At 36.3% G+C, this 17774-nt stretch overlaps 2 long non-coding RNA genes across 2 annotated transcripts in view; one reads left to right on the top strand and one right to left on the bottom strand.

Moving 5' to 3' along the window:
- Positions 1 to 17774, bottom strand: part of LOC117677452 (uncharacterized) — a 174906-nt gene that overhangs the window by 34498 nt on the left and 122634 nt on the right. The gene's annotated exons all lie outside the window — the stretch shown is intronic.
- Positions 14526 to 17774, top strand: part of LOC132710882 (uncharacterized) — a 28996-nt gene continuing 25747 nt past the window's right edge. Inside the window, exon 1 of the long non-coding RNA XR_009621624.1 lies at positions 14526 to 14606. This is a non-coding gene — a long non-coding RNA (uncharacterized LOC132710882). The remainder of the gene's footprint in view (positions 14607 to 17774) is intronic.

Raw genomic sequence — 17774 nt, 5'->3', positions numbered from 1 at the left:
TATATGAACATGCTCTGATGCTACCCCTTCGCTAAACCGGGCGAGGGCATGGCCAGCACGTGACTCATCAGGCTTGCGGGCTGGGACATTCTACTTCCCCTCCCCCTCTGTTCCAACTGCCAATTGCCTTATATTAACATGCTCTGATGCTACGGAGTTACACATTCTACAGGCTTAAAGTGTCAATTTATCACACCAGATCACATAGTTTCGTAGCGAGGCGCGGACGGCCAGCTAGTAGTAAATAAATAATTAGTTCATTTATCTGAAAAGTCATTTTTTTTAAGGAAGCATGAATAGGTCCAGTAAATTTCAAAGTGCCCACTTTGAAACACATTTTGTCAGAATAACTACTTGTCCATAATGAATTGTCTACTGGGTGGATCCTTTTTTGTGTATAGCTGTATACACTCCATTGATAATGTCATTTTCAATCATATGATGAGCAGTCCACACATATGCTTGGTGGGGGGGGGGGAAGTCACTTGAAATAAAGAACAAGATGTTGCCCTTCTCGAATCCCCAAACCAACTGAATTGGTATCTGAATGATGTTCAGAACCTGTGATGGGAAGTACAAGGATCATAAATCTCTGTCCTTCAGCAGCCAACCATCTCTCAAGATTCCTCAACATCTGTTGCCTGCCCTGGCTAATAGTAGGCCGTCTTGTCATTAGGAACAATTAGACATGTTTACATGAATGGAACATCGCATAAGAACACTTAAATTGGGAACATTTAATCAGCATTTTCTACTGAAATTGCCAATAAACTGTTGTTCCTAAAAATAACTATTATTCATGTTTACAGATAAAATAACATTTTGAGATTGGTTTTTATAATTTGCTTTTAAGAAGAAACATATTTTTTGCAGTTTCTTTTAAGTTCATCTGTTTGGTGAAACTGGACAGAAAGTTGAACATCTGTCTTTATTTCTATGCAAGGAAGAACTCAGAGTGATTACTTTCTCATATGAGTCTGCTGTGGTCTTCTATAAAAAATTGAATTGAAGATGTCTTCCCCATTAACAGAAGTTGAAGGAAGTAGGGAAAGAGGTGGTAGTTGTTTTTTTTTTTTTACATCATTAAGAATTAACAGGAAAATCTTACCTTCAGTTTCAATCAATGGGTTCTTTTAAGGTTCCAAGCATTCTAATTTACCATAGTCACCCTATTTGTGATAGCATCATAGCATGCATGAATTTATAAGAATTATGGACTTATAAGAATTTTAATAGGGTATCACTAAACACATTCCATAGTATGTTTTGTTTTCTTCGCCTTCTATAAATAAGCTACATTATATGAACAGTAATGACTTGGGGAATGTCTTGTGGGAAAAAGAAACATTAGATAAAATCAAGCAGTTGTAATGTTTTCTTTTAAAGAAACAAGATTCACATTTTAATGCTATGATTCAGCTAACAAAATTTCTTCATTTCCTGTGATCCTAACAAAATGCATAGTCTCTCAGGTGGTTTCAAAATTATGATTTGTTTGCAGACCATTTTCTATTAGTAAAAGTCATCTTTTTCAAGATCTGTGATATCACAAATGTAACTAAATTGAAATAGAATCATTAGAGCCTTTTATGAATTAATTGCATTTGTCCCACTGCTGAGAATATTAGCCCAATTTAAATTCAACTGAAATCAATACTTCAAGTTAATTTCTAATATAGGGCATTACCAGTCTTCATTGTTGCTTTTTATTCTATTTCATATTGCATGTTTTATTTTATAAACTTCCAAGAACAATTTGATGAGGTGGTATATAAGTGATTGTACAAATATGTTCATAATGAATAAGTAAAAATGGATTGGAGTAAAATAAAAATGTAATTAGTATGTAGAGTGCAGAAGAAAAATTATTTTGATTTCTTAGCAGTGGGATTATCCTGTGCAGAAAAATAGTAAGGTATTCAGGGATTACAATGTATATAGAATACCCTATTGGGAGATTTAGCAATCATTTTAAGAGGTATTTTAAAAATCATGGGAGCTATCAGTAGTTAGCAATTATGATGGATATACTATCAGGTGCAATATATCTCTTACTAGCAATAGCTTTGAGACACATGCCTGGAGATATGCTACTATGGTCATATTCTTCTTAAGAGCTTCCCAAGATGTATGGCTGGCCAATGTGGGAGAATGCTGGAATAAAAATGTGATAATTTATATTTCTGTTTCCAGGATGAGTTCAGAATTCAAAGCATTTTTCCTGACTCTTCTTATGCTTCTGCAAAATTTACCTCAGAAAGCAGAAGTGTCCTTCAAAACAATGTGAAAACTAACAGGGAAGAAGTGAAAGTCAAAGGGGAAAAAGGAGAATTGTTGAGAATTGCCTATGGCCCACTTCTGTTCACAGATCCTTCGATCCATAGCATGGGGCAACCCATTAGTAGAGGAATCCCTTCTATTCATGAAAGAACAAGTTTGAATGTAACCTGTTATATCTCTTGTGATCCTACTGAAATGCATGGAAAATGCATAAGGGTTTCATCATTGGTTTGATGGGAGTAGATCAGGCAACAGTCTTAGTAGGATGATGAGTTGTTTCTTGCAAGTATGTAATTACAGGGAACAGACATAATTCAAACTGTTTTTTGTTGTGGTTCAAAATGCTCTGAATTAAAATAGCAATGATACAGGATTGCAGTCAGGCACAAAGTAATTGTTAAATTGTGCCTCAAAGTACAAAGTACAAAACAAGGGTGCAGACCTATATTGTTAATTCTGCAGGGATTTGCTTAGAAAGTGAATTGTGGATGTTTTCTGGGCTTCAGATATGCTGGGAATATTATACACTAGTTTTCTCTGGTGTATTGTGAGGAAAAAATGTGATATTTTGTTAGGGAACAACTGTATGTACATTTCTGTTGCTATTACAAAATAGATAACATGAAGACAACAAGAAGTTTCGAAAAACATTTGTCTCTTTGTTTGAGGCAGGAGGTACTTAAGATTGTTCTTACTCTGAATTCTTCCATAGATCTCAAGATTTTTCTCAACCTCTCTTGTGTGGTACATTTTGGCTATACAAGGATCTGAAATTGGAGAATTGGGTTTATTCTCATGCACTAGGAATTCTTGAATTTTAGGTATGTTAATGCTGATTGTACATTTCTGAATTAAGCCTTCCTTTCTTCCTTCCTTCCTTCCTCCCTCCCTCCCTCTCTCCCTCCCATCTATCCATCCTGGACCATGAGGTCATCCATTGTGCTGACATGTGTGAGGGAAATATTCTTCCTCTTGAGCCATACTAGGTTTCTTATTCAAATCGAATTTTTATTTTGGTCATAGACCAGCATAAGATTCTTTATCTATGATTAAAATATGTTTCAACATTTTTCTAGCTGTGACTGTGGGTCTTCTTATAATGGACATGAATGTAATTATAAAGATATTTGAATGTAAAAGTGTAGTAATGACTCTTAAGAAAAAGAAAAAAGCCATTATTTGCTGCATCTACCTGTACAAGAGAAAGGATCATACAAAGTTATTACTTAGGTAAAAAGAGGAACATCCTTCTATACATGCTGTGTTCTTTGATGAAGAGAAGATAATTTCTACATAGATATTTTTTTACAATGAATCAATAGCTGAATGAATCAATTCAAAATAACATTACTAAAATAACTGACAAAACTTTCAAAAAGTTTTTCAGTTATTGCTTTCCTGACTGGACCAAATACTGTTTCTACTCACTAGTGTGAAAGAGGCCCATGACACATAGTCAGTAAGAAATCCCAAGCAGAGCGTAAAGTTAAATATAAATTATTTGGACATTTTGTTACACTAATGTATAAAAACACATAATTCTATCAAGTAGAATGAGATGATTGTCAGAAAGCAAAATCCAACATGCAAAGTGAGTATGATATAACCAGTCTGTTAAAAAAAAAGAAAGCTGTAATCCTTTTAGGGATTTTTTAAAAATGTGCATATTAGGCTGGATTAACTTGTGGTTTTTATCAAGCTTTCCTTTGTGGTTTCAGGAAAGTTTCTGGCAACATGGAGATTTTACAAATGGATTTAAAATTAATCAACATCTATTTATGAGAAAGTTTAAACCATTACTAATTCAGTACAAATATATCTATCCCTCCATCTAAAGAACTGGCCTTTTGTGCCTGCCATCTGCTAAATTGTTGTAATGACATTTTTTATAAAGTACAGTCATAATTAATTATACTTCTTGGGAAAAGAGGATTTAAATACATTAGCAACATTTTAAATTCCACTTGTGGAATGCAAAATTTTCCTACTGCTCTCTGTGAAAAGAAGAAGAAGAAGGAACAAAACAAAACACCAGAGCCATATGGTTGTGTGACTGAAAACCAGTTGAGCAATGCTTGACTTGTGGTAAGATCTGTGAACATTTTGTTTTAATCTATGGCCCAGACTGTAAATATTAGAATTTTTATAAAATAAATAAATGAACACTAACACTCATTTTCCCAAAGTACTTGAAAGTACTTGATCTTCTAGCATGCATAGAGATGACGTTCAAGCATAAACACAAATGTTTCATTAAGTTCAAAACTGCAGTACACAGGAACTGAAGTGTTATTATTGTGTCCCTTTCTTTAGTTTAACTGTTGATATATTTGAACACGTACACATATAGACCAAAACAGTACCTGTTTACTAGATACTGTATGGACAATCTGCTAGTCCATGACTATAGGTAACCAAAAGAGTCCACTCTTATTTAGTCATTTTCTTCTCTTCCATTAGGTACAAGGAAGAATAGTCCTCTGTTCATCTACCTTAAGGTAGGTTGAATTCCTAATTTTTATTTCTGAACAGATTATAGAACTGCAGTGAAAATATATTTAGGAACTTAAGCCTATCTTATATTGAAAAGTTGTTTTGCATTAATTGGTATTGCCTATATTGGCAGAAGCTCGCCTAAGTGTCATATAAGATTGTTTTCCAGCTCTGTCTTGTAGCAACTCTGAAAGTGTTCTGAGTTTGAATTTATTCTCTTTCAAGCAGAGGCTTATGACATTTTAGAGCAGTGTTTTTCAGCATGCTGACTGGGGAATTATGGGAGTTGAAGTCCATACATTTTTAAATTGCTACAACTTCCTTACAGAATGGTTGGAACTCAGTTCAAAATTAGTTAAAATAAGTTATTTCAAAGAAGAAATAACTGTTTCAAAGTTAAATATTTTAAGCTTGAAATATTTCATCTTCAAAATGTTTTGGAGCATCCCTAATAATGAACACATACTTTTGCAAATAAAAAAATAGGCAAAAATATATTTTTTTTAAATTTTTCATAGAGGATCTACTGATGCTAGAAAGTGAGCCACAACCTCCAAGCACACAAGAAGATTCTAGAAAGGAAAAAAATATTTAGAGCAGTTGGAGGCACTGGATATATTTATCTGGCAAAGGAATATCTGTACAGCAGCTTGTTCTACTTGAAGGGCTGTTATGTAGAAGATAGGGCAGAGATGTTCAGAGTTGGTCCAGAAAACTGGACTTCAAATGATGGGTTTAAAATACAAGGGAATAACTTTCAGGCAGTAACTTTTGGGATTTTTTTTCTAATAGTAAAGCTATTCAATAGTTCGCTTTGCAAGGTTGTGTACTCTCCTTCACTGGAAGGTATTTAAGCAAGGCTGGATAATCTCTCAGAAGGAAATGTCTGCACTGGGTATGAAGAAGGGCTACTTGATGTCCAAGAACTTTCTAACTCTTCTACATATATTCTCCAAGCTAGTTCTAGTTAACAGTATAGGGAATTAAACTGATATTGGTGGCTTCATGAGTTGACATCCAGCATTACGCTTATGGTGTTCATGTTGCAACATTTCCCATTGTCTCTTTTCCCCTATAGTTCCTGCCTACCCCTAAATCTGCTCTGGGAAATGCATTAATCATATCTTATTCCCCCATAAACATATATGGGGGAATAAGAGAAATCTGCTCAGCAGATGGACTGAATGCTAACTTCTCCATGAAAAAATAAGGAAGTAAACAGTGCATAAACTCGGGGGATTAGATGATATTGTATGGGTGTTCAGATTTAGTTGTAGTAATCTGTCCTGCAGCTGATGCAGCTGAAAAACAGACATAAAAAGAGAAACGTTGACTTTCACATACTTTCTCACATGGTTTCTTTCTTGGGGGTTTGATCAGATTTGTGGGTAATGTGGATGTTTTCTTCTGTGTTATATATTGCAGTTTCACAAATGCCTACTTAGCATTTGTGATAATGCAAAACAGCATTATCACACTGAAATAACACACTGAAACTGATGAATAAGGACTCAAGAAATAAAGCACTTCTCAAATTTCTGGAATTTATGGATTTTCCATGCCCACAGAAATCATTTGTCTAAAGAATGTGCTTTTATTTTATTTTTGAGTTACCGTATTTTTTAAAAAATTATAAGAGCTTATAAAGCTCTTAGAATTTCCAAATACCAATGTCAGCATAGTTAGTTGGAGGGAAGATCCCAAAACATTTGCCTGGCTCCAGCTAGTGACTAATCACTTAAACAGCAGGGTATACTCTTAGCTAATAAATATATGACTGATATAAGACCTCCATGTTCTGATAAATGTAATTGATTCACTGGGATGAAAATCTACTTATTTGGGAAAGGATTTTTCTGAAAATAAACTTAATGTTAATAAATGTATGCTGTTTCTTCTAACAATGTGGCAAAATAATCATATACTGATTAAATAAAGAGATAAGTAGAGAAAATATCAAGTTAAATGCATGTATGCAGTATACATATATATGCATACACACATATTCAGGAGAGAGAGAGATGGATGGATATGGATGGATGGATAGCGACAGACAGACAGACAGATGAGATGAGATAAGAACACTATGAAATTCTCTTGAAGCCAAACATAGTTTCTCAATCATATACTCTGTTGCTAACCATAGCAATATATTTTCTGTTGTTAAATGGATAATATCATAAGTAACACATTTTTACAGTTTGAGATATACTAGCTTCATCAGTTTAGTCATAACAATGTTATATGTTTATGATATCTTGGTTATTTAAAATCTAAACAATAAGTCTGTGTGCTTTAATTTAAGTTCACCCTTTTAATTCAGTAATTTACTGTACCTAACAATTTGTTCCCTTTTAAATACTATCGAATATGTAAAGGCTTCAATTGTAGATACCCAGACTGGAATTTTCAAATAGTATTGCTTTTTGACCTTCTCCCAATTCAACAATAAAGCTTCCCGTATCTGATGTCTTCTAAAATACCCCTGTATTTTTGCACCTTTATACTATAAGTAAGCATGCCAACCCATCAATAAATCATGGCCCTCCAGATTCAGTAATCTTGTATTTCTCAAAGTTATCCATTCTTTAATCCACATTAAACATGTTGCTTGATAGTAAAGTTCAAAGTTAGGTAAGCCAAAACCACCCCTCATTTTAGCGTCCTATAACAACTTTAATCTCATCCTCGCCTTTTTCTCCTGCCAAATATATTTCAATATCATTTTATTCAAGTCCTCAAAAAATTCCTTCTCCAACTTAATTAGAATTGCCTGAAATAAGTACAGAATTCTAGGTAAAACATTCATCTTAATAGTTGAAATCCTTCCAATCAGTGATAACTACAAGTTTTCCATTTCGCCAAATCTTGCCCTATCTGTTGTTTAAGCTTATTATAATTATTTTCTTTAAGTGCACTACATCTTACTGTCAAATGTATCCCCAAATATTATGTCTTGTTTGTGACCTGCATCTTTGATATCTCCATCAATTCTTCTTTTTGCTTTTTCAACATATTTTTAGTCATTATCTTTGTTTTATCATTGTTAATTTTCAAACCTGCTACTTTCCAAAATTCACCTATAGTTTCTATCAGTTTATTTATTGTTTTTAATGGTTCTTCTATTATAAAGACCAGGTCATCAGCAAAGGCTTGCAATTTGTATTCCTCTTTTCGAATTTTCATGCCTTAAATTAAATTAAAGCAAGAATTAGAAGATTTGGGATATAAAATGGATTGGTTTTCATATATGCAAATACACTCCAGCTATGAAGAAGATCTCAAACAAGAAGGTTTTTATAATGTTTTGACTAATTTAGATAAGATTTTAATGGGCTCTGATGACCATGTAATTAAAAAACTACATGGATATTTGTTAGAGATGAAACTGGAAGAAGAACAAGTTAAAGAACCAATGATAGCTTGGGGAAAAAAATTTGGTCATGGTATTGATCTAGAGCAGCGGTTCTCAACCTGGGGGTCGCAACCCCTTTGGGGGTTGAACGGCCATTTCACAGGGGTCGCCAAAGCCCTCTCTCGCCCCCCCCCCTTCACTCACCCTCACCCTCTGCCTCTGTTGGATCGCCCGGTCGCCGTTCGCTTACCCCGCCCACTCCCAATCTATTGCTGCCTCCGGAGTCCCAGCTGATGGCTAGAGGGAAAAAAAACTTTAAATTCTTGCCGCGGGGCTTCAAAGAGCTAGCTGCAAAGAGGTAAATTCCTGGAGCAAGTTTTTTTCTCCCTAGCTATGCTGAAAAGAGAAAGCGAAAGCAGGGTCTTAGCTGTAACGTGACAAAATGAGGCAGAGATTTCTTTTTCTTTTTCCTCACCAAAAAACTGCAACAATGGGAAATTTAGGGCAAGAGGAGGTTGAAGATTTTAAAACACAAAAGAAAAAAAGCTCTATTTAACTAGGGAATTGTAATAATTGAGATACTATTAATTGTATATTGTGTTGAAAGCAGAAACGGTTAAGTTGTGGTTTGGAGGAATATATGGGGGAAATTATTTGGTTTATTATTATTGGTAAATATAATTAATTGATTTGTAAGAAATTGGATTGCATGGAAATAATTGGAATATTCATGTTCATATTGATTAATATACCAAAAAAGATAGTTATATAACTAATTGATTTATATTAAAATGTTGAATTTGTATTAAATAACTGTATTACATAATTAACCAATGTGAGGATGGATATGAAAATAGATGACAATGCAAAGGGGTATAATATAGAATAGAAGGGAAAAATTGAATTTGATTAAGATTAGAGATGAGGATGAAGGGTAATATTGGTTTTTTTAAAAAATAGATGAGGAATAAATATGGTAAAAAGGAAATATAGAAATTGTAAATTTAATTGAAATGACTAAATACTGTGCTGGAAGAAATATCCTTCTGGGTTCTGCTCCAAGTGGGGGAAAAGACACTGGAAACATGGAGACTGTTTGGAAAGATGTTTTAATGGTGGACAGGATCACATGGCTTGATGGGGCCCATTGTGTTAGTTTCTGTTGCTATTGTGTTGCAAATGTCCTTTGACAAAGGATTGACTTTCTGCCTCTGGCCCATTAACAAAGGGTGGGGGGCAGGAAGGTGGGAGCTGCTTTGTCTGTAAAATATGCTTCTCCATTTCTCATCCAGGGAAATATAATATTCTGCCTTTTTAATATTTCCCAAAATATTTCATTCTTCTAGGAAAGGGGTGCTAACCTCCTACAACTGTTTAAATTTGTGGACCGGCCAAATACTCTGTTCAAAGAAAATACGTTGTATGTTTGTATGTGTGTTTCTAATTATTGCTGTTTATTCCTATTTGTTCTCTTTTATTCTTTAAAGTTTAACAATTCATTCTTTATCTTAATATCTTTATATTTGTTTGGGGTTGGCTTTCTTCCCTTTCATCTTTTTTATTGTACAGCAATCTTTCTCTTCAAACCTACCACTTCTGTCTTTTCTTTCCTTCTTACTTTCTCTTCCCCCCTTCTTCTTCTCCTTACTTCCTCTTCCTTTCTCCTTCCCCTCCTCTCTTCCTCCTTCTCTTACCCTCACTCCTACTCTAATTTCCCTTCCCTTCCTTCATCCCTCTCTATTGCTGTATCCTTTTATGCATATGGACTACTCAGAGGGCTGAAAAAGTTATTTTTGACTGGTCCTCGCACTTTTGACCAGTCCTCGAACTTACGACTGTCCTCACAATTTATGTTTTTGCCCTATCTTGTCACCATGGTAAGAGAAGCAGTTGTGAAATGAGTGACACGGTTGTTAAGAATGGTACAATGGGCATAAATGATGACCAGTCATAACTGCGAAGACCGGTCAAAAGTGCGAGGACCTGCCAGAAATCACATTTTTCAGCCCTCTGGGTAGTCCTTTTGTGCACAGGGACTACTCAGAGGACTGAAAAAGTTATCCTCACACTTTTGACCAGTTCTCGAATTTACGACTGTCCTCACATTTTACGTTTTTTGCCCTATCTTATACCATGTTGAAGAGAAGCAGTTGTGAAATGAGTGACATGGTTGTTAAGAATGCTGCACAGGCATAAATGTGAGGATGGTCATAAGTGTGAGGACCAGTCAAAAGTGCGAGGACCAGTCAAAAATAACTTTTTTCAGCCCTCTGAGTAGTCCCTATACACATAGCCATGGCCACCTGGTCACATGGCCAGCTAGCCATGCCCACCCAGTCACATGACCTCCAAGCGACGCCCACAAAATAAGCCACGCCCACAGAACCGGTAGTAAAAAAAATTTAGAACCCACCCCTGGTTGGGGGTCACCACAACATGAGGAGCTGTATTAAAGGGTCGCGGCATTAGGAAGGTTGAGAACCACTGATCTAGAAAAATGGCAAAAATAACTATAAGATGACAATGTCTACAGCATATAAGGAGAATTTGTATAAGATGTTTTACAGGTGGCATCTATCCCTGGCGAGGATAGCCAGAATGTTTAAGAATAAATCGGAGAAATGCTGGAAGTGTCACCAGACGCCAGGATCATATTACCATATGTGGTGGACATGCGGAGAAGCAAAGAGATATTGGACTAAGATACACACGTGGTTGGAAAAAATGATAAAGAGACATATTGACTTTAAACCAGAGATATTTTTATTAGGGATCTTACCAGAGATATATAATAAAGAACTGCAATATTTAATGGTGAATGTTTTAACAGCGGCTATAATTGTATTTGCAAAAAAATGGAAAGGAGAGAAAATACCCACTGATGAAGAAATTATTAAGAAAATGATGGAGTGTGCTGAAATGAGTAAATTGACATTTGAAATAAGAGAACAGGAAGATAATCATTATTATTTGATATGGGGTTTGTTTTATCGTTGGATAGAAAATAAAACATGGAGATGAAATATGATACATGAAGTGAAATTAAGATAAAATGTATAAAAATTTGTTTTTGGGAAAAGAAGCATGTGTCATATATCAATATTTTGAAGATTTTGTGAGCACAAAAGGATGCTAACCAACTGATACACTGTCTGTAATTGTTTGAAAAGATGATGCTTTTTGTTTGAAAATAAAAAAAATCTTGAAAAAAAATAATATGTCTGTGTGTAATTGAATGCTGTATATCAGGGGTGTCAAACTCGTGGACCACGGCCGCACCTACCCCAGCTCCGGGAAGGGAAAAAAGTCATGATATGTCATGTGATGGCAATGTGATGTGGCGGGTTTGACACCCGTGTTGTATATTATTAAATAAAAGTCCTATTGGAATACAATAATCTTAGACCCATAGAATTGAAGGTGATAGAGATTATTTAGCCTGTTCTATTAATTTAAAGGTTGTACACAGTATTGGGTTGCAAAACCCGTTGCTATCAGTTCGCTCATGCATGTGCGCATGCTCACGCATGTGCGCGATGCTTCTGCACATGCACAGAAGCAGCCAGCGCGGGTGGGCGGAGCCTCCCACCGCCACTGCTACCAGTTTGCCAATCCAGGTAGAACCACTAGCAACCCACCACTGGTTGTACAATAAGGAAGTTCTTACTGATGTTTAGTCTGAACTGCTTCCTCATAGTTTTAATCTCTAGTTCTAGTCCAGCCCTCAAGGATAATAGATGGTAAATCCATTCTCACTTCTGTGTGACAGCCTTTGTATATTTGAAGATTATTTCTCTTCATGTCATTTCTACTGGCTAAACAAACAAGGCCTATATACTGTAACTGTTCCTAACAGGGCTTTCTCATCACCAAACTAGCCAATGTTGATTCAAATTTAACCTCCATGGAATTACTGTTTGACAGCCAGGTGCCACTACCAAGAAATCTTATTGTCAGTGACAACAGACTAGGCTTTTTTTGGTTATAGTATAACCAGAGGAAATCCCCAGATCATTTTAATTGATGGACAGTAAAATACAAGGAGAGACACTCCCTGAAGGAGTTAAGGAAGAAAAGATAGGATTAATAGGGCAGTGGGGAAAGTGCTTTCTCAGAATGGGCACTCAGCTAGTCTGCAATATTAATGGGTTTGCATTAAAATGTGGTGAAAAAAATCACATAATGCCCAAGCATATCTAAGAAAGAACTGCCCTTGTCAGTAGGGCAGATCCAAAATGCCATAGTACAACTTTCTACAAAGAGCAGATTTGATCAATGTTTTATTTAAAAACAATAAAAACAGGAGTGAAAAATGGCTGCAGTGGTTGACAAATTTTGTATTACCTGATGGAGGATCTTTTTTGTAGGTTTCACTCTTCTTAGAATTATAAAAATATATATATTTAGATCTCTCCCTCCCTCTCCCTTTCTCTCTCTCTCTTCCTCTCTCCCCCTCCCCCCTCCCCCGTCTCAAAATGGTATATTTTATTATTATGACATGCCCTGAATGCTCTCCTTTCATAAACTCATCCAAGTCCTAAAGTGAATGAGATTTAAAAAACTTTAACTGAGAAGTTTTAATACAGTATTCAGAGGGTGTTCAGATGATTCAGCTTACGTCATTATCCATTTTGTTAGCCAAATATGGGGTTAAAGGAAATCAAATTAGTTAATGAATATTTCTTAGTGCTAATCTGACACTACTACACTTTCTATCCAGTTCAGGGAGCAGAGAATGCCAGGATATTTGTTGACGAAGTCAAACAATCAATAATTGTCCTTACTAACCCATTTATCACTCTCCTTACTATCTATGGGTATGTCCTTTTCTGATTGCACTTGAACATTGACAGGTTGTGAAGTGATATTTCCTACTTCTATTGGAAGGTTGTAAAGTACTAATTGCTACTTCTTTCCCATCCCCTGCCCAGTTCATCTAGTTGGTTACTGTAAAAAGAAAACAACCCTCTTGAAAGCTACTGGCATCCTCAAATGAATGAAAACCTTGAGGAACACTTTTCTTGGATATCATGTTCCAGAAGGACCACCTTCCAGGAAGAGAAGCCTTTAGAAATGTCTGTGAATAATTTAAATAGGAGCTGGACAAACTTCTATTGGAGATGGGAATCTTTAAATTACATTCCTGCAGGGAGTTGGATCTCATGAAGTGGTGGGATTCAGCCAGTTTGCACCACTTCAGGAGAACCGGTTGTTAACTTTCTGAACAGTTGGTAAACTGGTTGTTGGAAGAAATCATTAGGGCTGAGAACCGGTTGTTAAATTACTTGAATCCCACCACTAATCCCATGGCTGATTGACCCTGTCCAACTTAGTGATTCTATGATATTGACATCTTCAGGACAACCAGGACATTTTGTATAGATGGCCATTCTGGTAACAGTCTAAAATGACCATCTATTTTGGATATGAAGTTACCTGGTTGACCTTGAGTCAGTCAATCTCTCTTATCTATAGGAAGCAGGCAATGTCAAATCAATCCTGAAAAACCTTGCCAAGAAAACTGGAGGATCCAGACAGTTGTCAGCAGTGGTGAAATCCATTTTTTTTTACTACCGGTTCTGTGGACATAGCTTGGTAGATGTGGCAGGGGAAGGACACTGCAAAATCCCCACTCCTCCCCATTCCTGGGGGAAGGATATTGCAAAATCTGGGGCCAGCCAAAGGTGATATTTGCCGATTCTCCGAACTACTCAAAATTTCTGCTACCAGTTCTCTGAACTGCTCAAAATTTCTACTACTGGTTCTCCAGAACCTGTCAGAACCTGCTGGATTTCACCCCTGATTGTCAGGAGTCAACACTAATTCAAGGGCATAAATTAAAATAAATTAAAAATGAAGACATTGATCCTCCTTCACTTGATAGCATTGTTCATACTTGCTGGAAATTTGGGAAGTTGTAGCACAGCTTGGAGGCCCTAAAGTTGAATGGAACAGCCAGAAAGTAGTCAAAATTCAATCTAACTATTGTGTTTCCCCGAAAATAAGACCCTGTCTTATATTTTTTTGAACCCTGAAATAAGCACTTGGCCTTATTTTTGGGGAGATCTTATTATTTTGGGGCCTGTGGAGCTGGATGGGGCTCCTCTTGCCATCTTACCTGATTTCCAGCTCTGTGGTTAAATATTTTCGGAGAGGGCTTATTTTCAGGGGGAAGTTTATTTTAGCGCATGCGCTCAAAAGCCCGATTGGGTTTATTATCAGGAGATATCTTATTTTTGGGAAAATAGGGTATATTTTACATCTAAGATGTAGAATGATGTATTGGATGGGTCTTAGTAGGAAGAGAGATGGTTTTTGGATTATTATCTATTTACACTACAAAAACTGCTCAAATGGTTCCACCTGTGTTTGCTTGCTTCTGTGTAGTGTTGACCAAAGTGACTCAGACCAATACAGGTGTTAACAACTGTGGGGGAAAAAACAATTAACGTATAAACTGTCAGCTCTACAAAAGAAGGTAAGCTTCAAATTCATTTTGTTCACAGAGCTTGTCATTACAGCTGCTGCTGGGGCTTTATCCTTTTGTTCAGCTAGAGTTCACCCTACCAGAGAGAAGTTATCATTTAACCTTCCTTTTCAACACCCCTTTGTCACTTTTTCCTCTGCACTAGTGAAGCCACATGCCTTTGCCATTAGAAACATTTCACCCCACCCTCTCCAACCAATATAGACAATATTTGGGTGAGATTTTCAGACTAACAAAGACACCTGAAGACAACATTGTAAACATTCAAGAGTCATATATAGCCATAATTGGTCAAAAAATAAAATAAAAATCTAACCAGGGCTTCAACTGAACTCCATTTCCTGAGAGGGATGGGAATTTATATTTAACATTTCCATGAATTTCAGTTCCATGGATTTCAGGCACGACTTATGTTGCTATGCTTCTTTATAATATTAGATAATATTCTCGATAATCACTAATACTTAGATAACTTTAAGTGCTTTTGTACTGCATTTTGGATTAGTTACATAGGCAGCGTGTTTTGGATAATTCTTTAGAGATTCTTGACTTGACTTGATATAGGAAGCTGCAAATCCTTTCTGACTAGCAGCTGTAAGATGTCATTTGTGAGGCACAAATTCATTGCAGAGCAATACATTACATACATACAATATTGTGTTTTTATCTTTATGCATGTTAAGGTCAGTGGTGGGTTCTAATCAGTTTTACCACCGGTTCGCATCATGCTTGCACTTTGCATGTGATCTACTAAATGCTTGCTTATACAAGTATAGTATTACATGCTTTTAGTTGTATTTCTCCGATGTCAACATTAAGAATCATAAGATTACTGCTCTGCCATGTTGTTCCTTCACTGACTAATTGATTAAAGAACTTAATCTTGAAAGGAGGATACAAGGATGACTCTTGTTATGTTTCTTTATCTCTCTCCATCTTTCCACAATGAGATATGGGGGTCAGCTTGTGATAATAACAATTAGAGCCTTGACACTTCTCATAAATCACAGCTGCTATGTTGCCTTTCAAAGAATGTAATGCTTTCATACTATGAAGGATAAGTCTCCTTTATCTGCTTATCTCATTCCCTATCAGCTGTAAAGTTGTAAAACAATTTTTTCTCCACAGGGGCTTCCTATTAATATATACACATATTAAAACTGCCTTTGATTGAAAATTCTGTATAACTTTGTGGTTCTTGTTCTTGGTTCATCTGCTGATTTTGGAAGATAAAATACCTCCTGGTTTTGGAAGATAAAACAGTAATTTGCATCATGTCCTCTAATTGGCATATATTGGATGAGTTTTCCCACCAATAAATATGTAGATAAAATATTATAATTTCCATTCAAATGGCAATGGGAACAGATCCTCCTGGATAAACTCTATATATGTGGTTGCTAAGAACTGATCCCAACTTGATGGCACTTAATCAATATTTTGTTCCAAGGCTGAATCTGAAACGTTTTGGATTTCATATGGAGACCTAAACTTCATGTTGCTCTTGGAGTTTTTTCTTGCAAAAGAAAATGCTTTAATTTTATGTTACTTTTATAATAGCTCATGTTGTGGCCCGCCAGCTCTGCTGGCAGCAAACTCAGATGATGAGAAGGTTGGGGAGGAACGTGGGCCAGTGCTGGAGTCTGGGGAAGGCTCTGATGAATGCTCTGGGTCAGATGCAGAGATAGAGCCAGGGCTTTCTGACATTTCCCAGCCACCGGAGAGGCAGCTGCCTTTGGAGGCTGATATGAATGAGGAAGAAGAACAGCTGGGGCCTGTTCCAGATGCACGTATGAACAGAGCAATTAAAAGAGGTGAGCAGCAGAGGACAAGGAATTGACTCGGGAAGCAAAGCACACGTGGACACTGAATCGCCCCTCCTTGGCTGGGGAATAAATAGAAGGAAAGGGGAGTTGCTGTCATAGGAGACAACAATTCGTATTTCTGAAGATTTTGTTCATTGTGTTTAGTGCCACAAAGACTGCTTGCCAGAACTTAATTTGCAGCCTTTCAGCTGGGAGCTTACGGCTTTGCAATTATTACAAGGAACTGATAAGGTCTGTACTACAGTTAACTCCTTGAAGGGCTATTGTCTGGAGTTTTCGGTGGGTGAATGCAATTAATTCACAAAAGGTAAATAAAGAGGATTTTTTTTTTTTTTGACAAGGAGTCTGTTTCTTGCTTCTGCTAAGGCTGGGTCAGAACACCTTAGTACATCATGTTGAGAGAGTTTGTGTAGTGGTTAAAAGCATTAGGCTAGAAATTTGAAGACCATGTATCTTAGTCTTGATATAGGCATGAAGCCATCAGAGTGACCTCAGCCAATCACTTTTTCTCAGCCCTAGGAAGGAGATGGGCAGCCAAGAAATATTGCCAAGAAAACTTCATGGGCTTATCCAGAAAGTCACCAGAAGTCAAGATTCACTCAAAAGCTCATCCCAAAAATATATCTAACAGATGTAGTGGTTGCATTGACTATGCATGATGGGAACTATACTCATTAAATCTGGGGAGAACTAGATAGCCAAAGCAAATTTAAAATGGGCCTACAATGTAAGACTGTTCTCATTTCCCATAAGATAAGTAGATATGTCATACAATAGGGTCACATAGCAAAAATGTGTTAATTTAAAGATAATTATCACCTGCTAGTATAATATATAACAGGTTCCAGTACATAAGTATTATGCATATCCAGAAGGGCAGAAGCTACATTTTATATAAATATATGTTCAGAGATAGTATTCTGTTCAACATTAATGAAACTAAAGCAAAGGGGGAAATTGCTAATTGGAACCTGAAACATAGAGAAATCCAAGCATCAGCTTCAAAATCAAATCTCAAAAGAGCTTATGAAGCAGTATAACACTTAAGCCTAGTTCTGCTATTTGAGATCAGTAGACTGGTTTAGAGACCAATTCATCCAGGTAATAGACTCAAAAAGCTCCCTAAAACAACTCTTTTGGGCAATGGTCCCACCAGAATTTCCAAAATCGCTCAAATTGTCTTTGATATTGGACAATCTAACAGCTGTACATGAGATCATTAGTTAACTTTCTCTTGAAAGATGAGAAGTTTAACCCTCAACCTGGTGACATCACCACACCTGGATCCATCTATGGTTTCATATACAATTAAAAGCCTATTAATGCAGGTAGG

The sequence above is a fragment of the Pantherophis guttatus genome, chromosome 2 (assembly GCF_059756535.1).
Source record: "Pantherophis guttatus breed Tessera chromosome 2, ASM5975653v1, whole genome shotgun sequence".
NCBI lineage: Eukaryota > Metazoa > Chordata > Lepidosauria > Squamata > Colubridae > Pantherophis > Pantherophis guttatus.
The sequence above is the reverse complement of the archived record's forward strand: the minus strand, read 5'-3'. Positions and strand labels throughout refer to the sequence as shown.